General features: G+C 40.1%; 1 long non-coding RNA gene across 1 annotated transcript in view; it reads left to right on the plus strand.

The window, feature by feature from the left end:
* The window catches only part of LOC137201682 (uncharacterized), a 208,086-nt gene extending 183,427 nt beyond the window's left edge, over positions 1 to 24,659 (plus strand). The window contains exons 5-6 of the long non-coding RNA XR_010932279.1: positions 19,419 to 19,536; positions 24,548 to 24,659. This is a non-coding gene — a long non-coding RNA (uncharacterized lncRNA). The remainder of the gene's footprint in view (positions 1 to 19,418; positions 19,537 to 24,547) is intronic.

A 24,659-nucleotide genomic window follows, 5' to 3' on the forward strand; every position in this document is an offset into this window, starting at 1 on the left:
CACAGGCAGCTTGAAAGGAGATTCTTACCTCATGTAGCCACATGACAGAATGTGCTGTAAATCAGGCCTAAGATCTTATTGTAAAGCAGCGCTGCAAAGAAGGCAACTAAATAAACAGCCTTGTCAGGGGTCCTCGTCAAAGTTAGATGTCCGATAGTGGGCCCCTGAGATATTTGAGTAGACAAGCCTGAGAACGGTAAGCCCAACAGTTCCTGTAAACGCTTCTGGGTGACAGAAGAAGCCCCTTCTTTCTTGTTTAGAGAACAGCCTCCGTTTGTCCAAAGACCATTCAGTGACCTCAGGTAAAAGGTTGCCATGTGAGAGAATTCTTGCTCTTCTCAAGATGTGCGATCACCACCCCTCTAATGCTGGTAGCCCGATACCCGGATAGAGTCTCAACACAGCCTCGGTGGGGAAGTAAGAGTCCTATTTCAGAAAGACAAAGACCACGAGAACTTGTTACTATTATCTAGCAGGGATTAGGATAATGTAAATGACTTGAGATATGGAATAGATATCTGAATATGGAAAAAACTCCATTGACTTGGTGGGCACTCAGCAGTGACTCAGGATTCAATGTTGAATCAAGACCACCTGAGGCTGGTTCCGGGATTTTGCCAGGATGACTCCTAGAAGCTTGGACATGATAATGGGCTATAGTAAATGAAGTGCAGAGGCCAGAACTTCCTTGGCATTTTGAGGAAAGTGAGGGAAGGCTGAGGGAGGTGGGTTGTTAGAGTAGTTTTTTTAGGTAAGCTCCACCATTTTGACTTTGGTCCCTGGGAAGGACTGGGCAGGGGAGTAAACAGGATATTCCCTTCACTAAGGTAATAAGGACTTCATTGGCGAGGACACCAAAATCTTGGAGAAACTTACTGGTGGCTGTTCTCTGCAAGCTGGGGGTTGACAGTAAAATAGGCCATGGAACTAGATTCCCTGCTATCTGTAAGGATGCTGCGATTTCAGAATGTCAGGAGCCAAGTGACAGCGCTTAACAATCAGAGATAAAATGAATTTAATTACAGAATAGGAAGTAAAGGTAGCAAATCAGTCATGACAATCAGGGTTCATTTTCCTGCAGGGATCTGTGGTAAAGGCAAATAGGTCATGGTAATCCTGAGAATGAGATATAGGAACAGCTAACAGAGGTATTGCTCAATTTATGTAGTAAAAAATAAAAGTAAGATAGAGCTGGCAAGTAGAAGTTAGTTGCTATAATGGAAGATTGAAGCCCTCATTCAGTTTCCAAATCTAAGTCATTTTATAGACACAGATCCCATTGATTGAAGTGAAGACTGCATCACCTTGAGGGAAGACCTTGCAACACCACCAAGAGTATATCCAGTAAATACTCCTCTGAACCTTCCGAAAAGATCGTGTGCCCATTTATCAGAGAACAGTGCAAGGGGAGTACAAAACGTTTTCAAGGATCTTAGATATGTGATGTGATGTGAAGTTCGATTATAATCCCTTAGTTTGAGTGGGGGTTTATGGAAGGCAGGTGAAAATTGAATTGCTGGTTTCCTAGTCGGTTTTGTGGGTCCGTGAATAAAACCTGTGGTTGTTTCCCCACCCCGCTAAGGTATAGTTGGGATAGATATGCTTAGCTGTGGGAAGAACCCTCTCATTGGTTCTCTGATCTGTGGAGTAAGGTCCATTATGATTGGAAGGACCAAGTGGAAGTCCCTATAATCAGAAGCAACATTGCATCCCAGGAGGGACTGCAGAGTTTAGAGCTTTCATTCAAGAGTTGAAGGATACAGGGATAGTGGAATTATGTCCTAACCCCTGCCTGCTCAATTCACTCATCTGGCTTCTGCAATAACCATATAGATCATGACAGGATTGCCATGAACTGGGACCCCCAATAGCAGTGGCTCCACATGAAAGTTCTTTACTGCAATAGATCAGCATAGCCTCTGGCATACGGCATGCAGCTATTGATTTGATGAACGCTCTTAGATCCCCACTGATATATACCCTTCATTGTTTTCTACAGGGCTTCACAACTCTCCCCCTTTCTGTCATAACACAGGGAACTGGATTATTGTAACATTCTTTCAGGCTGTCATGCAGCTCATCTATGTTGATGATGTCATGTTAACTGCACCTGGTGAACAAGAGGTGGCAAGTGGCCTGGATGCTTTCATAAAGCACGTATGTGACAAAGGGGAAAAGATAAACCCCAGGAAGATTCAGGGGCTTGACACATCACTGAAGCATTTAGGGACCTACTGGTTTGGGACATGTTGGGAAAACTATTAATAAATGACTTGTACCTCTTATCACTAAGAAGAATGTACCTTGTACCTCTTACCACTAAGAAAGAGGCCCAGTACCTGATGGGTCTTTGGGATTTGGAATGCAGCATACATTACTTATTTATCAAGGTGATTTGGAAATCTGCCAGTTCATGTCTGGGCACAGTGCAAGGATGGCATGTCAGAGGTGCGGGCTACAGACAAGCTACCCTGCCATTTAGACCATCTGACCCACTATTTTCAACAGTGCTAGAGGTAAACATCATGGTGAATAAGGATTCCACAGGAGAAGAGTAGCAGTGTAGACCTTTAGGGTTCTGGAGTGAGGCTACTCTCTCTTTTTAAAAATAGCTCCCTGGATGTTTCAGAGCCCTCATAGAGACTGAGTTGCTGATCACGGGACAGCGAATGAGAATGGGACCAGAGCTACCTCTCATGAATTGAGTGTTTCTGGATCTCACGCATCAACGTGTTAAATGGACACAGCAGCAAATCGTCATAGGATGGAAGTGATACAGTCAGGACCAGACCTGAGCACCGGCACTGTTGAATGTACAATCCACTAGCAGCAATGACTAACAGCCCTTGTATGCCACTATTTTTTTGGAGAGAAGAGTCAGCCACATGGTGGCAGGTCAATGACATCGAACATCTTTCATCTTGGAGGAGGCAGTAATTTATCCTTACCAGAATGGATAATAGATTGAAGCAGATGAATTTGTCAATATATGACCATTTTTGTCTTACATAGATGACAATTTCATGTGGTTCAACCAAGTACATTATTCTGGATGTAGGTATGGAGGCAGAACAATGCTATGCCTTCCCCCAAACATGTCTATACCCTAATCCCTGAAACCTCTGAATATGTTAGGTTACATGGCAAATGAGAATTAAAGCTGCAGGGGGAATTAAAGTTGCTAATGAGCTGACCTTAAGATAGAGAGATTTTCCTGGGTTTTCTAGGTGGACCCAATGTTAATTCTAATAGTCCGTAGAAGTAGAAGAGAGGATTGGAAGAGAGAACCAGAGAGACGATGGTGTAAGGACTCGGCTCAACATCGATGGCTTGGAAGATGGAGGAAGGCAGCCATGAACTGTGGGTAACCTCTAGAAACTGGAAAAGGCAAGGAAAGAGCCCCCCAACCCCGGCTAGAATCTCCAGAAAGGAATGCACCCTGCCAACACCTTGATCTTAGCCCACTGAGATCCACGGCAGATTTCTGATCTACAGAACTGTAAGACAGTTTGTGTTGTTTTAAGTGACTGATGATTTTTTAGAGCTGCAATAGAAAACTAATACAGTTGACCCTTGAACAATACGGTGCTGACCCCCATGCAGTCGAAAATCCACATATAACTTTACAGTCAACCGCTGGTATCTGTGGTTCCATATTTGTGGATTTACCCAACCTCAGATCATGTAATAATGTAGTATGAATTCATTGAAAAAAAGATCCACATGTCAGTGGCCCCATGCAGTTCAAACCTGTGTTGTTCAATGGTCAACTGTAGAGGTTTGTTTTTCCTGCCTGCAATGCCCATGGCAGCATACATTTTAATCCTCTACAGAAAGCCTTGACCGTTGACCTGGTATCCCACACAATATTGCCCTGGGCTAAGAGAACCATTGTTGGGCAAAGGAGGTACAGCATCAGGCTCATTCCCATGAAATACTTGTGTCTTCCCCACGGCTCATAAGTAGGCAGCTTGACAAAATGTGGAACAGCCATTGAAGCCTCAGTTAAGGCATCAGCTTAGAGGAATCTTTGAGGGGTTAGGGCAGTATATTTGAGGTGATAAAAACCAGTATATGGAGCCATGTCCCTTACAGCAAGAATGTTTAGGATGAAGAATAAAAGGACAGAAGAAGGATTTGTCTATTTGCACTGCATTTCTTTCTCTCATTTACCTCTTATCCTAGAAACAAGTAGGCTCTATGAGGTTAGAACTGAAAGCTGTAAATACTGTTTGGTCCCTCTGGGGTTTCTGTGCCAATAAATGAGAAGCCAAAAAGGAGTTACTCTAAAGGTCAAGGTAAATGGTACTCTTTACTCTCAGGAGCCAGAGCTTCTACTACAGAAGTAAGGCAGGAAGGAACATGTCCGGAATGGACGATATTCACTGGATCTTCCCTTGGTGCTCTGTGTGCCCTCTGATAATTTTGAACAGGCTGTGGTAGCGATCGCAGCCTGTCAAGGACAAGGAAGCTATAGCTCAGACACTTCCAGAAAGGAGGGCTAGGTCACTCACTAGGTAAGAAATACAGACCAGCTGGAGTTCTGGCCAAGGGAGAGGAAAATCTAAAATGGATAGAAGAGAGAAATATATGATAAATGTCATTATAGCAGCTGGGAATGCAGCTTGGGCTGCTAACCTTCTTTAAGCTCTTTTAGGAGATGGCAACAAGCACGATCTTAGATGACTGGATTTGTACCTCCCTCTGGGGAAGAAGTGGGGACATCTTCTATACATCTAAGACCTGTACTTTATTAGAGGTTATTAGAGGTTGTGAGCAGAACTGAGTATCACTGAGTAAACTTTAACAGATTCGGTTTGTGTAATCCCAGACTTGCCTCTCCACCCCAGTCTCAGTGATTTGCCTTCTTTTCTGTCCAGATTGCTGTTAGCAACTGCTTACACCATTTCGTGCTATGTTCTGAGTAACCTTATGGTCCCAAACCCCCAATTGTTTACACCTTCCCCAGGAGGTGAGGGCTGGGCTTCGGCACAACCTCCATGCTACACGCTGCAACTGGGGAGCCAGAGTAGCTCTAGTGCTTAGTTCCTACTTGAGAGGGTACTTGGAGATTCCAACTTCTTCAGTAGTTGTCCAGAGGGACCCAGAAACCAAGATGGAAGTGTAAGAAAGTTAAAGCCCAGAGGAGGAGACTTTGACCAATAAGAGATGAAGACAGGATCTGAAGAAAATCTGCTTATGCTTCTTCTCCCATAGTTTCTTCCTAACCGTGTTTTCATTCTATCTTGTGGAACTGAGGAAGCACCTGGATTTCCTTGAGAAACTGTGCCAGTTCGGAAACAGATCACCTTGTGCTTCCTTTTCCTTCTTCTCCACCTCGCTTTTTCTTTCCCCTCACTCTTCCCCTCAGTATTAAGTGTTAGCACTTTGGCTTTGTCCTCAATTCTGATTTTCAGAAAACTGGTCTGAGATATTGCACTTGAGGCATGTGGAAGACTTGAACTACATGAGTCACAGTGCAGATGGTAAAGAAGTGTAGATGTGTGAGATAATTTGAGAGAAGAAATGTCTGTATATGCTATTGCTTTGGATTGGAATTGGAGAGCTGAGGGAGAGTAAGGGAGTCAATTATGAAACCTTTGAAGTTGATGGTATTGGCAACTGCTGAAATGGTGTGTTAACTAAGATTTCAAATATTAAATGTCTGGAGAGAAGGTAACGAGCTGAATTTTCAATAAATCCTGCTTGAGGTGCTGGGGGACATCCAGGTGTTGAAGTCTAAGAGGAAGTTGGAAATGCGTTCTCGCAGCTAAGGTGGTGGCTTTAGTAAATGAAAGGTGGAGGTCAGCTCGCTACAGTGTAAATTTTTTGTACACATAGATTGTTTTGTTTTTTTTTTTTTGCGGTACACGGGCCTCTGACTGTTGTGGCCTCTCCCGTTGCGGAGCACAGGCTCCGGACACGCAGGCTCAGCGGCCATGGCTCACGGGCCCAGCCACTGCGCGGCATGTGGGATCTTCCCGGACCGGGCACGAACCCGTGTCCCCTGCATCGGCAGGCGGACTCTCAACCACTGCGCCACCAGGGAAGCCCCACATAGATTTTTTATGGCCACATTTCTGGCAGACATGGAGGTGTGTTTCAGCAGTAAATATAACACCTTTTGGAAGATAAATCATCCAATAGCATTTATTTGAATGTCCCCTGCCCTAAAACATTTTAACACTCCTGTCCTTTATTTCTTCCAAATCATCTATCATTCATCCTTTCCGTGCTAAGGCCACACTTATCCACAGCGCCGGCTATGATGTGCTATCGGAGGCCCCCGGAAGCCTGCTCTGTTTCAGGAAGTATCTCTTCTACTGCCTTGCTCAAGCTTGATTTTCACAATTAGTGGTTCTACTATTGAAAGGAAAGATGTAATTTATCAAAACTCGGGAGGTCATTAGTGGATTTGGAGAGACTGAAAGTAATAGATTCTCTCTGAGGGTAGAGAGAGAGAGAGAGAGAGAAAGAGAGAGAAAGAGAGAGAGAGAGAGAGAGTGTGTGTGTGTGTGTATGTGACAGAAAAAGAGTGAGACAGAGTTAGGTGATGTCATCAAGGTTGTAAAATAGTGGTTCGATTAAGATTCTTGTGTCAGTCACTTGGGTTGAATCCTAGCTGTCTTGTGTCTGGCTCATTCATCTTGGAAAAGTTACTTCACTGAGATGCAATTTTACCACATCTATAAAATTGGACATAATCATAGTAAATGCCTAAAGGGCTGTTATGCGAATTAAATGGAAAAATGAATGAAGGGCATTTCGTTTATACTAAGCTCTCAAAAATTATTAACAATATTTTTTAAAGTATGAATTGTAAAGCCAAAGACAAACATTACCTACTTTATAATTCTGTCAGGAAAAGGGCTTTTGGATCGTTTGTTAGTAAATTTAGATTTGGGATACATTTTTTGTCTTAATTTGTATTCTTTATAATTTAATTAAACAGAATGATTCCAAATGACCCCTGCCCCCCACCCACCCTGTGGAAGTGCTATCTACCTGCCTCACTTCTTGGCTTCCTGAGAAAGTGGTTTCTCAGTGTTAAGGTCTCACCCATTTACTTGGCAGGTAGATGGTCTGCTTTACCTCCAAAATACCCCTTAAATTGTCCATCTCTCACCATCTACATGGCCTTGACAATGGCAGTGACCTCCCGATGGGACTCCAGTTTGCATTTTTTGCCCCTACAATCTGTTCTACCCTCAACACAGAGATCGTAAATCAACTCCACTCTAATTTTAAAAAAAAAGAACCGTTCAGTTGATTTTTGTTTTGATAAGAGTAAAATCCAAACTCCTAACCATGCCTTCCAACGTCTCCCATTAGTAGATTTCTGTCACGCCTCCCATATCATTAACAGCCACAGGATCTTATTCTACTTCTTAAAATATCAAGGCTTTTTGCTTCTTTCTTGGTTGTTTTCTTTCTTGGGCCTTTTCACTGGTCTCATTGGCCTGAAATGCTCTCTCCCTGCTCATGATGAGTCACAAGTTTGTGTTCACAAATAATAACCCCTTTCATTTTCTTTATAGCCTTTATATCACAATTTTCTTGTAATTTTCTTGTTTCTTTTTAATTTCATTTGTATAAGCCTCTCTCTTCTATAAGAGCTTCATGAGGTCAGGTGGCGTATTCCTATCTTGTTTATTGTTGTATCTCCAAAGTTAAATGAGCCTGGCATAGAGCAAGGACTCAATAAATATTTTTTAGTGAGCAAATGACTGAACGAATGAACGCGAGGAAGTATTATTGACCATCCATGTCTCCATGACTAACAGAGTCAGAAAAGGAGGTGACAGTGAAGACCACCCACATGATGATAATATACTAGATGCCTCTGCCTACGGGTAGTGGAAAAGAAGTAAATATGAAGGTTTTAACAGTTGAGAAAGTAGTGCATAATAATTGCAAACACATTGTTTTTGTTTGTGTGTTTTGTTTGCCAGCGATTGTTCTAAGAAATGTAAGCACGTTAATTCATTTAACTCTCACTATAACCCCACCAAGTAGAAGCTGTTATTAAAATTCCTATTTTATAGATGAGGAAACAGTCACAAAGGAGTTCAGTAAATTGATGTTCAAGATCACACAGTTAGCAAATGTTAGGGCAGGATGTGAATGCAGCAACCTAGTGCACATGGTTACCCTACTCTATGATTCTCTAAAGTAGTATAACAGGCTCATCAATGTGACACTGATACTGAATGATGAAAGCCAGGACCATATCTCACAAATGTTCATATCCACTTAGTAGTTAATTCACTGCCTTACATGTGATGGTTGTGTATCAGACTGAATCAGAATATCAGCAGGGTAGGTGAAGAAAGAAAGGTCTTAAGCTAGACCTTAAAAATCAACAAGTTAGGGGGCTTCCCTGGTGGCGCAGTGATTGAGAGTCCGCCTGCCGATGCAGGGGACACGGGTTCGTGCCCCGGTCTGGGAAGATCCCACATGCCGCGGAGCGGCTGCGCCCGTGAACCATGGCCGCTGAGCCTGCGCGTCCGGAGCCAGTTCTCCAAAACGGGAGAGGCCACAACAGTGAGAGGCCCGCGTAGTGGGGAAAAAAAAAAAAAAAATCGACAAGTTAGTTGGGAGAATATTCTAGAGATAGGCAGGAAAAAAATGATGATTAAACAAAAATGGGGAACATGGTGATAATAAATACAAACGATAAGATTTTTATAGCATCCAGAAAAAAAAGTAGGATAAATGAATGTGTTTCCAGGGAAAGAACAACATTCGAAAGAAAGAGGGTAACTTGACTAGAGAACACAAATATGTGAGAAAATTGGCAAGAAGAACCCTTCAGTGGAGAAGAATGACTCATGAGTCTTCATAGCTTGATGAAAATATCATCTCTTGGGAATATATAATTTCCATTTCTCTGATTCCAAGCAGTCATTCCTTGGTATCCATGGGAGACTGGTTCCAGGACAGCCTCCACGCCCGGCAATACCAAAAACTCCCACATGTTCAAGGCCCTTATATAAAATGGTGAAATATTAACACATAATACGCACATCCTCCTGTATACATTAAATCATCTCTAGATTACTTATAAAACCTAATACAATGTAAATGCTACGTAAATAGTAGTCAATACGATGTAAATGCCATGTGAATAGTTGCCAGCATGCAGCAAACTCAAATTTTGCTTTTTAAAACTTTCTGGAGTTTTTTCCAATTATTTTCAACCTGCAGTTAGTTGAATCCGTGGATGTGGAGCCTGTGGGTACGGAGGGCCAACGGTATTTACCAGGCAACCTTTGAATTTAAATTCAGTTCCTCAATGTTTCCTGACCTGGATAAGAAAGGTCTAAGGTCACAGACATAGAGAACAGACTTGTGGCTGTCAAAGGTGGGGGGAGTGGGGGAGGGATAGACCGGAAGTTTGGGATTAGCAGATTCAAACTATTATACATAGACTAGATAAACAATGAGGTCTTACCGTACAGCACAGGGAACTCTATTCAATATCCTGTAATAAACCATAATGGAAAAGACCATGAAAATATATATATATATATATATATAAAAAAAACTGAATCACTTTGTGTATAGCAGAAACTAATACAGCATTATAAATCAACTACACTTCAATACAATAAACTTTTTAAAAAAGGTCTAAGAAACTAAAAACACAGGCAAATTGTCTGCTTTAAAGCAAAATTTTTCACAGAAAATTATTAAATTTTCTCTTGATTATGATTGCAAGCAATGCTGCTTAAGCACTTCATTTTTGCAAGGAACTCTTCCAGGCTGTGGGTGTGGTCTAAACGTGTGGCATAAATGTGAGTCTTATCACATAGAGGAGCTGACCATTAAATCCCTTGATGTGTAGTCCTGGAGGATCAAATTCTGGCTGCGCGCTGCCTCGGGGTAATATGTGTCCACCGTAAACGCCCCTATTTCAAGGAAGAGCATAAACTTTTGCTATCAGAGAGTTTGCTCACTTGGCCCTGTTCAACCTTAATTCCTTCTCTTCCTCTACCCTGGGAACCCGTACTGACCTGGTGAACCAGCAATGAACATTCCTCAACTAAAGACCAAGATAATGCCTGGCCTTTCGTGATAGTGACATCACCATATTGGTGCCATGATCCCCGTTTTAATTGTGGCCGGAGCGGGGGGGTTACTTGGGAGACAAAAGTTGTGTGATCTTGGCAATAGCTTGAAAGATTTTTATTATTTACTTGCATCAGAAAGCTATAGATAAATAAAGCCTTCAAGCCGGTTTTAAGAGTGTTTGCTTTCAATCAAGAATTATGTAGCCTGATCTCTCTCTCTCTCTCTCTCTCTCTCTCTAGTACAGACACACACAAACATGCGTGTGTGCGCGTGCACACACTGCCTTACTCCCAGCATACAATTATATAATATTCTAATGTTATCATTCCCCTGACACAGACTTGAACCACATGCATCATACAGGGTGAGTACTGAGGAAAGGAGCATGGGGGTAACAGTAATGAAAGACTTGAATGAATTTGTTTGCTCTTATTCATGAATAAGAGGAATTTATCCTACCTGTCAGCTTCCAACATTGTATGATTTTCTGCATTATCCCAAGAGCTTTGGCGCATGGGTCCCTCCCAAGCTAATGTTAATGAGTTGACATAAAAATACTCATAATTACATAGATGTTAAATAAAAACTAGGATACAGATAAAACACATTCTAAGACAAAGGGAGTGGAGCTCATCACAGAATGGCTCTGTTTACTGGATAAGAAACACAGGCTGGGTGTCTGTAACATTGCTTTGTCCTCTTGCAGCTGTGACCTTGACTCCCATGCATATGTGGCAAGGCCTCAAATCCTTCTGCAGTCTTGACTGAAAGCAGTCTGAACTAAATACGAGGCTTTTTCTTCCCTCCCCCTTTTCTCCTTCATTCCATTACTTTTTCATAGTTAATGTCTATGTGGAACTAACCGGCTTCACTGTTTTTCAATTCATACTCCCCAAAGCCTCCTCTGGAGCCATAAAGCCATGAATAAGAGGAATTAGCAAACAGAAAGCCTATGATTTTAGAGTATCTGGGGTAAATGGAAATATAATTAGTCTGGTGCTGGTTTACAATTAGGAGAGGGATTATATCTGCCTTTGCTCGCTATCTATGAAGGTAACCTGGAGAAATATGACTAATTTGGAGGAGAATTATCACTTTAGCCCATAGCTCTAGTTCAGCGTCTCTCTCCGCTAGCTGTGGTAACCCTACCAGCCCCTTCTTCCAGAGAAAGCCCGGGCTACCACCCCTGCTGCTTTATAAATGCTCTCTTCAACCCGAAGGGATTGTACTCACAGCACAGTGCAATTTTCATTTAGAAATGGGCTTCCATTCATGTTGACACACCTCATTAGCTAAGCCCTACCTCTTAAGTCAGGAACTTTCATACAGGTGTTAAGTACTGGAGGAAAAAAAAAACCTACTAAGTAAACGAAGAAAAGCTTTATTGTTCACCCAAATAAATAAGGGAAGACAGGGTTCCTATTCCAAGTCCCTTGTACCATGTAATTTTAAGCTTTATTATTATTGTTGTTGCTATTATTCTATTTTATTTCATTTTTCTTCACTCTGGAGTGGAAAGTTACATTATTTGTAGATGATGAGGGTGCAGTTAGATATGGGTTCAGCTTTCTAGAATTACAGAAAAATGGCTCAATATTGTTTTTCTCTCCATGGCTTTCACCACTGTGCATTCCTCTCATTGTTGGATGTGCCATTTGGAAGCATTCAGTTAAATTTATTTAAATGTTTTATTTTATCAGCCTCTGCTGAGGGTACATTTTGCACTTTATTTTACTTATTGGTTTATCCGATGAGCTGTTTCTCAGTTGTCTAAAGGAGTTTGTGTACTGTTAACTGTGGCAGGTGTTTAAGCGTTTGGCAGCATTTGTCACTTGGAAGAGAACCAACCCAGCTTGGGCCATGTCCTGTGGTAGTAAATTTCAGCTCCACCGTAGGTTCCTCCTGATCGTCGATGATTTACATGTCAGGAAGAGCATCTAGGAGGGTCTACTGAGTTAGATGACTCTGCCGTCCTCAGAAATATTTAATGAATCAGTTCTCATTATAAGAGAAGACTGGAGACAACCGCTCATCTATTTTGCTCTTTTTCTTCCTGTTTCTTTCTAAACCTTTCCCTGAGAAAGAGAATTGCAACCTAATCCTGCCGTGTGCAATTAATATGTGATTCTTGCCTTTTCTCTGGACATCTTTTTATGTTTCACGATGAGCTTTTGCTAACAGCAGAAATGAGAGACAGGATGTCAGGAGGGAGAAGCTACTGAAAAGGCTTTATGTGACAAACCACATTGTCAGACATTACCGGAAAAAACATGGCTACAGAATGGGGACAAACACGGGGGGAAACACCAATGGCCACCACAGATAAACACATGCATTTAAGTTCTTTATTCACAGGTGAATGCGGAGCAGATTTTGGAATGCTACTGGGGTAAATTGATAATTTTTAGAACCAGAATGTTTTTCTTAGTAAACTCAGTGTCCCCTCTCCAGTTTTCGCGGAATTGTTTTTGTTTTAGCTCTCCTTCTATGTCCTTTTCACTTGACCTATTTGTAAACTGTAATTTTTTTTTTTTTTTTAAATAAATGTGTTCTGAGACCAGAGCACACACTCCCCACTCTCAGCACTAACCGCTTGGGAGAAGCTAAACTGTAATCTTGCTTCATTCTAATTATTGGTTATCTCTAATGATGTTTCCAGAGATGACAAAGAGTGACTGTACTTTTGGACTGCACCACCTTAACCTAAAACAAGCAGCGACTAGCCTGCTACCTGAAACACATATCCTGTTCTGTTCAAAAACATTTTCTATGATTCAGGAATGGTGTTAAAGGCTTTATGTGCTCACTTAAGACATGCAGATATCACCATAATTCTAGTCCGTCTCAAATTGTATTCTGGAAAAAATACTGTAGTGCAGTGTTACCAAAGCTTGAATAACCATAAGAATCACCTTGAACGTGTAGATTCTAGCCCAGCACTAGGTTGATTTGGGTCAGAATCACCAAAGGGAAGAGCCCAGGAATCTATAACTTTGACAAAAGCTTACTTTTACTATCAGACAAGTTTGAGAACCATCTCTCTGTGTCTATGAGCTATGGGTATGGGGGGAAGAAAATGGTCTATGAAGACAGAGAGACATGGACTTGAGTCTCTGCTTTCTCATTTCCTTATTGTGTGGCCTTGGCAAGCAAACTTCTCTGAGCCTCATTTTTCTAATTTGTAGATTAAGGACAGTACATACAGGGACTGATATTAAAAATATTTGGCAACCAGGATGGCATGGCAGCCACCAATGAGATGCCAGGCATCGACTTTTTATTTATTTATTTAATTTATTTTTATTTTAATTTTTTTTTCAGTAAAATATTTTATTTGCCCAAGACTTAACTGTTGCAGAACAACTCCAAATATATCACCTTTTTTATACCACATGGCTACAAGTGAGAAACTGCCATTGGTTTGTCTGATTATGTTTGACATAGAAAGGAGGAAAATAAAGAAGGTAATGAAGCAGTTTTCTTAGAGAACATACAGCGATTTGGTTGAGCTTTTTCCCAATCTTACTATCCAGTAGCCCTCCCTTTGTTTGATATGAATTTTAGAGCCAAGAAAGAAATAACTGATTCATTTTTGCTTTAGAAGGAGCATGAATGGCAAGGTGGAAGTATTCTGTTTAGATAACTTTATAACTGCTTTCTTTATCCAATTTTATTTCTGAAGTAAAAATCAGAACACTTTTTCTTTGCCACATTGATGAATAATGGTTTGTTGATTTTGTTTTTTTTTGAAGTTACAGATGAAGCATTTATTTTGCCATTCTTTTATTTTTATTTATTTATTTAATTTATTTTTTATTTTTTACATCTTTATTGGAGTATAATTATTTTACAATGGTGTGTTAGTTTCTGCTTTATAACAAAGTGAATCAGTTATACATATACATATGTCCCCATCTCTCTTCCCTCTTGCGTCTCCCTCCCTCCCACCCTCCCCATCCCACCCCTCTAGGTGGTCACAAAGCACCGAGCTGATCCCCCTGTGCTATACGGCTGCTTCCCACTAGCTATCTACCTTACATTTGGTAGTGTATATATGTCCAAGGCATCGACTTTTTAATTCCCACTCCTGGAGAGAGCAGCTGATGGCAAGAGAACCTGGGAGCTGGGGAGTCTGATGGGGGGCACTTGGAAGACTGAGGCCATGGCTATTGACTAACCCATGAGAAAGTATTACGGTATTTCCGTAATTGGGAAAGAGATGTCCTTATGCCTATCACCAGGCTAGCAGCTCTGTATAAATTAAAAGATGGTTGTGAATATTAAAATAATACTTAACATCACAGTGCTAAGTACCTTGTAAGTAATTCAACAAAGAGAAGTTACTATTAGCATTCATGCTTTTTATTACTTATTACATGTATTATACTTGTGGAACTGAACCAGACCAGAGAAGGTCAGGTCCAAGAGTCCACAGACACTCTCAGATCTTCTATAGGCTTATAACTAAATTATTGATCTAGCTTTGGGAAGACAACAATGTGAACATAGAAAGGGAATCTGAAATTGGGAGATGACTCCAAGTGGGAAAAACAGCTTCGATATGAACCAAGCTTAGAGGGAACCTCATGTATCACCTTAAGCAGAGACAGAGCAGGTAGTTACAGAGTCTACAGAGACCCCATCCCTGTAGAGAGAACTGGCAACAATCTAAAGAGGCAGGTATTCAGATATTCAGTAGTGAATGTCAAGAACCTAGTTGCAGGGATGGGCTGCAAATTAGGTGAAGGACTAGTGATAAAGATGGCTCAGGGCCCGAACCCAGCCCTGGGGAGACTTGGCTGCACTAGTCACAGGGTCATGATAGCAAACAAATTGATTTAACACCAAGATAAAACTTAAATATGAATGCTTAAAATCCCTCTGCCTAAGGACTGGGCTGATTTCACTGTAGGAGGCAAGTCTTAGCCTACAGATGAAGGCTAAGTGGACAATTTTTCAAGCAATAACTCTGATCTATGTGACAAGAGATAAGCACAGTATTGCAGACTCCAGAGAGATTCTGAGAAAGGAGTGGGTGAGAGACAGTGGCGATGATTTGCGGTGGGAGGTGGAGGGCGAGAAGAGGAGAACTCAGCAGGCAAGGAGATGTCCTTCAGAGACCTGTCAGTCCTTTTCCTCCCATGCTCACCAGCTCTCTCTGCCTTTAGCCCATTTTTCTCTCATCCATTGACATTTGCTCCCCAAATAATGTAATTGTGGAAGCCAATCGTTATTGCCCTAGGAAAGTATTATATACATTTATTAAATGGAAACAGAGCTATTTGTAGAAAGCTTAACTTTAAAAAAAAAAATTGAAAATGCTACTCTTCAGGTAGTGACAGCATTGTAGCCTGCAACCCTGTCATTGAACCACTGCTGGAAGGAAGAATCCAGCTGTGGGCACTTCTGTGGGGCTGGGAGAGCCATTGAAGCCAAAATTGAGAAAACTTCATGTTTTGTAACCCACAGCAGTATTGATTCTTCTCTTCTGCCTTCTGTGGGAACCAGAAATGATTGTAGCAAGAAGGCTGACCAGGGGAAAATAGCAAAAGTGGTTTCCAAGTAGTTCAGGAAGCACCAGGGAGGGAGCATCTACCAAATGGGACCTCTGGGTCCCCTGCCGCCTTTCGCAACTGCCTCTTCCTCTATTCACCTCTGGCCAGTGTTGCCGTGGAGCAATTGGGAGCATATTTTTATTCCACTATTAGCAAACTCCAAAGGGAAGACTTATCAAACTGCCTCTCATTTGTAAATTTTGAGCTGGTGACTAGAGTGACTTACAAGGTGGGTACCTTGTCCTCAATGACTAAATAATTCACATGATTTATATCTTTAAATAAGTTTCTTTAGGCACCTGCTGTTCTTAGAACTGTCACAGTTAAGCTGAAGGGGGTGAGTTCGGGCTGGAAACACAGTTTCTTTTTCTCGAGTTTAAATTAAATCCTTGACATTATAAAACATTACAGATACATTACCATTGTCGATTGTGTACTGTTCCTATGTTTTTCCTATTGCATTATTCAGAATTAAGTTAAAAATTCTTTCTATTGTGTCTTAATGTTTCTGGGATGTGGACAGATCAATATTTCCAGCCTGTGCACACACTCTACCTAAGGGCTGTGAGTCATATTTGCTTTGAAAGAAATAGCACTTAAGGACTGTCAGTCAAGTCAGTTATAAGAAACATAGAACTCTTTAAGAATTACTCTGCCTCTTCCTCACATCTAAATGTAGCCAACCGCTTGGAGTATCTAAGGCAGATAGCTAAGCTGTATTTTTAAAATGGTGCAATTGCAATTAATCTATGCAAATAGAAAGCTCTGTGTCTTAGCACCTATACATAGCAAATATATAGTCTTTATTAAACTAAAAATTATATAACAATACGAGTAAGGAATATGTGTAAGAAAAAGACCCAGTTTCCTAAAGTCATTTGGATGTCAATATTACAGTATTTTGCTATACTAGGTCTCTATGCCCAGGCTGGGAAAGCACTGGGTAGGGTGTGTAAAATGGGATTTCTAGTCTGTTTGGCCACTGCTTAACCGCATGACCTTTAAAAACTACTGCCTTCACCTCTTGCTTCCCAAGGTCCGAGTCTCCTTTCAGACTGCAGGTTAAGGACTGCATGTTAAGAATTAACTGTATATTTTCAGATTTACTCACTGTGTCTGTGAGAAGTTGGAGTTCATATCAATTCAGCTTGATATAGAAGAAATCCACCTTCAGCATTAAAACTGGCTTGCCTCATTAGGATCTGTTTACTGTTCCTGAAAGTAAATAAAAGCAAAATTGTTCCTCTGGTATCTAATATACTAATAATGTATATTAGTACTATTATTTATCCAGTGACTACTTACCTCAGGCTCATCGTGGTGTTAGGTGTGTAGATATTTAATCTTCTCCCTGTACGAACTTCCATTTACCTACCACATAATTTATATACGCAAAGTGATATTTGGATTCTTCTGGCACATTATTGCCAAGAGTGCCAATAAAGGAATCATACTGTGCCCTAATATCCCTGATTATATTTGTATCATTGTCGTAGAGGTTGTATCAGCGGACGGAACAACGGACTGTACCGTTAAATTAGCACAATTTTGCAGCTCTGCCTGGCAGAAGCTCTCAGTTAATCCAAGAGGTTATTCAACCCTATCCGATATGATTACTCTATAAATATTTGCCCAAGCTCAGCACCAGCCGTTATATCACTAATCACACAGAGGTTTGTTATAGCGAAGACCGCCAGTGTCAGCAATTTGAAAAACAAAGCTAATTAGTTTTGATTTAGGGATGGGAAGACTTATTAAGTCGCAAGTGGAGAGTTCGCATAGTATAGCAGCTATTTAGAGCACATAGGAATATGAAGGAGATTTACTATTTTTTGCATAGGATTTTGAGAAGGAATGGGAGGACTGCCAGGCTAAGAATACAGGCGTGTGTGACAATGAGTGGCAACAACCAGTGATGGCTGGGGTGGGGGTGGAGCAATAGAAAACCCCCCTTAAAATACGACCCCAAATAAACACACATTAAGTAAACAGTGTGCTTTCTATATAACCAGCTTTAGGTCAAGTTCCTGGCTTCCCTTTCCAAACAGATTACTGTTCTTAGACTCCTCAATAGAGAATCCTGGTACCAGCAACAGTGTTGACCCATATGGGTTGATTTGGAGGGAGGGTAGCAAAGGAGCCCCTTACTCCTACATCCCTGAGCTACGAGTCTACTGTGGTAGATAGGTTTATTATTATTATTATAGTCTTTGCATCCTTTAAAAAATATTTTGAATTGGAAAATTTTTACTTACTGACATTTATCTTTATTAGCAACAAATAATACAGTGCTATTTATTCCAGTTTTTGAAAAGCACTATTGTTTTCCATAGAAATACCTCTACTCAGACACTAAAGGAGAACTAACATTAATCAAGCCTCTAAATTGGACCAAGCACTGTACTGCCCTCTTTAAATATGCTCTCATTTAATTTAACACTCATAACAGTTTTCTTTGGTAGGGTTCATGATTTCCCCTTTAAAGATGAGGAAACTGAGATCCAGTGGGGTTAAGTAATTTAGCTCTGGGCATCTCACACTGTCTCCCATGGACAACCAGGTTTTTCTACTCACAGTTGAGATCTTGGGTAAGTTGCTCCATTCTCTGGAGTCACTTGCCTCCTCTGTGAAGTAAGAGGAATAGGTCAGATCACTGATCTCTCAACTTTTTTGATTATACTGTTCTATTAGTTAAAAAAAAATCTTGGAGCATTTACAGCCTAATACATATTTATGGTAAGTCATATATATACTATTGTGAATCCATTCATTAAATAATGAGCTTATTTTTTTCTTAAATTTTACACTAAAAATATAACTCCGAATACTTTCCCCTCAGGATTGAATCAAGATATTAAGGTTCCTGTGCACCCTACTTTGTAACCTGTGGGACTAGGTGATCTCCATGAGTTCTAAAAATCTGTGATTCTAGGCTGTCTGTTCAGCTTTGTAAATTATAGAAAGAATGCATTGATGAATAACTTCTTGGCATGAGTAAATTCTGATAGAAGAGCCAGAAGGAGCCTGAAAAAACTAGGCCAGGAAAGTTCAGTTGAGAGTCCTGGATAATATAATATGGAAAAACTGGAAACCCAGTAAATGGGGAGGAAGAAGTAGGGATCAAATGAGGTGATGATGATGATGATGAAGATAATAATAATATTTAGTAACATAATAGAATAATTTCTATGTTCTTGGCCCTGTTTAAATCATTTAACATGTATTTCTTTATTTTTTTATCACCACAACAATGCTGTGAGGTAGGTGCTATTATCTTTAAATGAGGAACAGAGAAGGAGAAAATAAGGAACAGAGGGGTCAGGTAACTTACTGGTTGTATAGCTAACAAAAAGCTGAACTGAGATTCAAAGCCAGTCACTTGGTCTCAGAAATGAGACCAAAGGTCATAGAAAATTGCTAAGTCTCAGTGGATATTTGTTCATTGTCTTATAAGGAGCCACTCAGTGGTTGTACTAGTCAGAGTTCTCTAGAGACACAGTAGGATAGATAGATGACAAATAGGTAGATAGATAGATGACAGATAGATGATGTAGATAGATAGATGATAGATAGGTGATGTAGATAGATAGATGATAGATAGATGGACAGATAGATAGGGTTATTATGAATGCCTGGCTCATGTGATGATGGAGGCCGGGAAGCCCAAAATCTTCAGTGTGGGCTGGCAGCTTGGAGACCCAGGAGACCGATGGTGCAGATGAAGACCAAAGGCAGTCAACTGAAGGAGTCTTTCTTGCTCTGAGAGGCCAATTTTTTTGTTCTATTCAGGTCTTCAACTGATTGGATGAGGCCCACCTACATTATGGAGGATAATCTGCTTATTCAAGGTTCACCAATTTAAATATTAATCGCATTCGAAAACATCTTCCAAGTTGACATAACCAGTGTAAGTCATGCAGTGTATTTCATCTATACAATTTCCGAGATGGATATTTGACTCTGTTGAAACCAATTAGGGACAAGAATGTTTACCTTGTGACTTAATGTGTTTCCAGAGACAGGACTATCTTGAAAGCATGAGGGGAAATGTTGCCTGGAATTCAGCCAACAGCAAGGAAGCAGAGCAGAGTGAAAGAGAGACATCCCAATTTTATTTTATGAAACTTGATCCAAGTTTCCTTATGGAAACTAGATATACCTGTGGACTACCCAGTTTTGTGAGTTAATAAATCCCTTTTAATTGGATTTGAGTTGGGCATTCTGATACTTCTAACATAAAAAGTTCTAACAAATATATACAGAGAAGTTAGGCAGGGAAGGAGCCCAAACTTTCTGAGATCAACCTCAGGTTGTAGGCAGTTACCATGATTTATCACAAAAGGACTGTGGCCACTGACTATTAGATCCAGGAAAGCAATGCAGACATTTTCATGTATTTCTAGGTTCAAAGATAAGCCTGGCTGACCCTTTCTGCCAGATGAACTATTGCCTACTTCATGGTTTCACTTAAGACCACTTAATGATAATAAATAAAGGGAAGGATGTGGCCATACATCTAAACCAGAATTTTTTGAAGGATTGGTGACTAAAATTATTTTAATGTACTCTGTAAAAGAATTCATTTTAATTCCCGCAAGAAATAACCTTTCACAAATCTCCTCTACAACATTTTTCTTAATCCTGGTCAATCTCGCTGTATTTCAGACTGTTCTTTGGCTCACATTGTCCCCCTCCTAACTGTCTATCCAATGGTACCAAAAAGTGCTGTCTTCTTCAAAAGCATTTTCCTGTTTTAACCCAGATTGAACTTTCCTTTTCTAAACCAGCGAAGCTGGTATTGCCTGTTCTACTCATTTGAGCACTTAGTCATTTGTTGTCTTATGTCATTACCCTGTAGACTCGTGTCCCTGAAAGAAAAAGAGAGAGAGAGAGATGTACTACTCCAATTTGTAAGACCAAGATAGAACATACTCAAGGATTTGACATATGGGTTGGGCAAGAAAGAGAAAACAGAATGGAGGAAGATCTAGATGTATTGCTCAGCCTGGAATGGTGAATTTAGAGATAGGCACGTGGAGACTGGAGTGCTTTCAACTGTAAAATCAGGCCAAATGTGGAATAGACAGAAAAGATGTCAATACTTTTAGGTTCAGACACATCATCAGTCTGTTAAAGGAGGAGCAATGTAGTGAAGAGCACATGGTCCGATAACAGACCGGGCATTGAGAACAAGCCCTGGGAAGTCAGCAAATAGCCATTTGGTGAGAGAAGTTCTTGACAGGGAAAGCTTCCCTGGGGTCTGAAATGAAAGCAGGACTTTAGACATTGAGACTAGGGTGTAAGCAGAGGGTAAGGACTCACTTGGATGTACGTCACAATCTGGAGTTAGGTCAGATAAATGTAATGCTCTAAAATAATCCCAAACAAGATTCAGGACCGTATGATATAAGAGCCAGACCTTAGACTTAGAACATGTAGGTTCTAGTTACTAGCTGATTGGTCTTGGACAGGCATGATAACCTCTCTGTGCCTCAATTTCCTCTCTGGTAAAATGAGAGGGTTGGACTAGATGAACCCTAAGGTTCCAAGGGGTGATTTAGGGATTTTCTAACCAAGTAAGTGCATATTTGCTCCAATTACTAAAGACTTCAGACCATTTGAGAAACCTGCACCTTGCTGTCAATTATTCTAGATATTAAGGTTCTATGTAAGATTTCTCTTGAAAATAGAATTCTACTGAAAAGAACAGTTTGAAAACCACTTGAGCAGATGCTACTAGAGTCTGTTTTCATGATATGAACTAATAGGATTCTTTATCCTTCTGGCAAATAACCCTAGATGATAAGCGATTGGGGTTTTATTGATATCACTTGAGAGCGTCTTGTGAAATAAAGGGCCTAAAGTATCTTTGGCCAAAGGAACTAATCAAATATTTGGATTTCTGATCAAGTATATTTATCATTGTATTTTACGTTAAAAAGTAATACATGTTATGATGGACACTTTCAACAATAAAGAGAAGTATAAGGAAGAAAATCGAAATCATATGGATGACTTTAAGCCAGGGGAAATAGCTATCACCATTTAGTTTATTCTCTTCTGGTCTTCTCGTGTGTGTGAGTGTGTGCGTGCACACAGGCACAGTGTTTTTCAACAAACTTAGGGCTCCGTACCTTTACATACCGTACATTTAAAGGTGAGTAAGAGTAGACTAGTAGGAGTGTTAAAATACAAAAGTAATTAAATTACAGTTTAACGTAAACATACTATAAAGGAGGTAAATATAATCTGCTGCAAGAGTTCAGCAGAAATGAAATCACTTTTACCTAGGTAAAAGCTTCAAAACAAGAAGCTCTATGGATTTCAGATAGACTGATGTAAGAGAGAAGATATTCTCAGATAAGTCAACAGAGGGTATCGCAATGGAAATGGGGGGAACCAGTGTCAATTGACAAACCCCAGAGTAGACAATCCATCTAGACTGTCCCCCTAGTCTCTGCTTTCTCTGCCTGGCTTGGGATTTCATACACAGGCAGATCTCATTTTATTGCACTTCACAGACACTGTGCTTTTTACAAGTTGAAGGTTTGCGGCAACCCTGCATTGAGAAAGTCTATCAGCGCCATCTTTCCACCAGCATTTGCTCACTTCGTGTCTCTGTGTCACATTTTGATAATTCTCACAATATTTTAAAGACTGCACCAGCAAAAAGATTACAACTCGCTAAAGACTTTTATGATGGTTAGCATTTTTTAGCAATAAAGTACTTTTTAAAGGTATGTACATTATTTTTTTGGACATAATGCTTTGCACATTAAAGAGACTACGTATAGTGCAAATATAACTTTTACTTGCCATGGGAAACCAAAAAAATTCTATGACTTTCTTTACTGTGATATTCACTTTATTGTGGTGGTCTGGAACTGAACCTGGAATATCTGCAAAGTATGCCTGTACAGTTAAGATAGCAGCATTATTTACAATTGCCAATGTATGGAAGCAACCTAAGTGTCCATCAACAGATGAATGGATAAAGAATAAGTGGTATTATATATATATATATATATATATATATATATATATATATACACACACACACACAATGGAATACTACTTGGCCATAAAAAAGAATGAAATTTTGCCATTTGCAACTACATGGATGGAGAACTTGGAGAGTATTATGCTAAGTGAAATAAGTTGAAAGACCAATACTGTATGATATCAATTATATGTGGAATTAAGAAAACAAAACAAACTGGTAAATATAACAAAAAAGAAACAGACTCACAGATACAGAGAACTAACCAGTGGTTACCAGTGGAGAGGGAAGAGGGGAGGGGCAACATAGGGGTAGGGGATTAAGAGGTACAAACTACCATGTGTAAAATAAATAAGCTACAGCGTTATATAGTACAATACAGGGAATATAGCTAATATTTTATAATAACTATAACAGTACCCAAAAGAGTACTTATGTATAACTCAAGTTTCTCTCTGTGAAAAGAGTATGAAAATCACTAAACAGACATTTTGAAAATAAACAGTACATCTTAGTTCAAGAATAAAAATTGTGAAATTCGTATTAGGGAAAGTTTTCTATTTTATGATTCCCAGACACCCTCAAAAAAAGTTGGCAAATAAAAAAGAGAGAGGGTTTAAATAGTTCTATGTGAGATAGAAGAGACGTAAAAAGAAGAGAGGTTTACTAGAGTAGAAACCTTAGAAACCAGGGCCAGTAGTTCAGCGGGAACAGTTAATTATTTTATAATAACTATTTTAAAATTGTGAATCATTACCTTGTACATCTGAAAGATATATAATATTGTACATCAACTATACCTCAAAGAGTTTGTATACTGGCCCCATAAGCTATTAAAATAGTTTGGCGTTCCTAAACCACTGCTGACAGAGATGATGGGGGATGGAAACTTCATAGAGTTGACATAAAGTGTCCTGTCACCGCCAATGTAGAGCAATCTCTTTTCAGATCTCATGTGAAGCAGGAAGCAACACTTTCATCTTAATAGGGGTTTAAACCCCACCCCTATCTTTCCTATGCTGTGTGAGTAGCAGAATAGAAGGTCATTGATCTTACAAAGAGATGGAGGACATGGAGACCATCATTGCCTGCCGCCAGTCAGCACTTTCCATAGACGTCCTATACAGACTTGCATATGTATAGACTGCACTGTGAGCAAGTGTCCAAGTAAAGACTGAGACTTCACAATAAGGTTTCCAAAACAAGATGCAGCATAGGTTTTACTGGACAAAAACAGAGTAGAACATGTAGGGGAAAAGTCCATTCTGAAGCAAGTTATTGCGTTATTGAGCTATTGAATCCAAAGACTGCCAGTTTCTCCCCAAGGGGGAACTGGCACTGTGATCAGAGCCTGCGGTGTGTTCATTGTATATTAGTTGTTTAACCAAGACATGGCTGTGCTCAGGAGGCGTCTACATTCTCAACTTGTTCGCTGGAGCCCAGCTTAGTACCTCTCATGAGTTCCTGACGAAAAACCAATTCCTTAAGCCTTCAGAGGGTTGGGTACTTCACTGAAGACTGATGGGAAAAGAAGAGGAGGGTTACATTACATACTATGCTTAGAATCCTCATTTGAAAATCCTCATTAGCTATGTCTCTTCTCCCTGTGAAGTTCCTCTTTTTCACTAGCCACTTCCTCTCTTTCTCCATCCTTCTCCTAACTGTTCCTGCTCACCTTCTGGCCCTGGTTTGTAAGGTTTCTGCTCTAGTAAGCCTGACTGCTTTTCATGTCTCTTCTATCTCACATAGAACTATTTAAACCCTCTCTCTTTTTTTATTTGCCAACTTCTGAGGATGTCTGGAAATCGTAAAATTGCAAACTTTCCCTAATACGAATTTCACAATTTTTATTTGTGTACTAAGATGTATTGTTTATTTTCAAAACGTCTGTTTAGTGATTTTCATACTCTTTTCACAGAGAGAAACTTGAGTTACACGTACTTACTCTTTTGGGTACTGTTATAAGTGGGTGCACGTACAGTTGACCTCACTGTCACTGTCAAGATTTTGATGCCATAGAAGTTGACCAA

The sequence above is a fragment of the Pseudorca crassidens genome, chromosome 11 (genome assembly GCF_039906515.1).
Source record: "Pseudorca crassidens isolate mPseCra1 chromosome 11, mPseCra1.hap1, whole genome shotgun sequence".
Lineage (NCBI taxonomy): Eukaryota > Metazoa > Chordata > Mammalia > Artiodactyla > Delphinidae > Pseudorca > Pseudorca crassidens.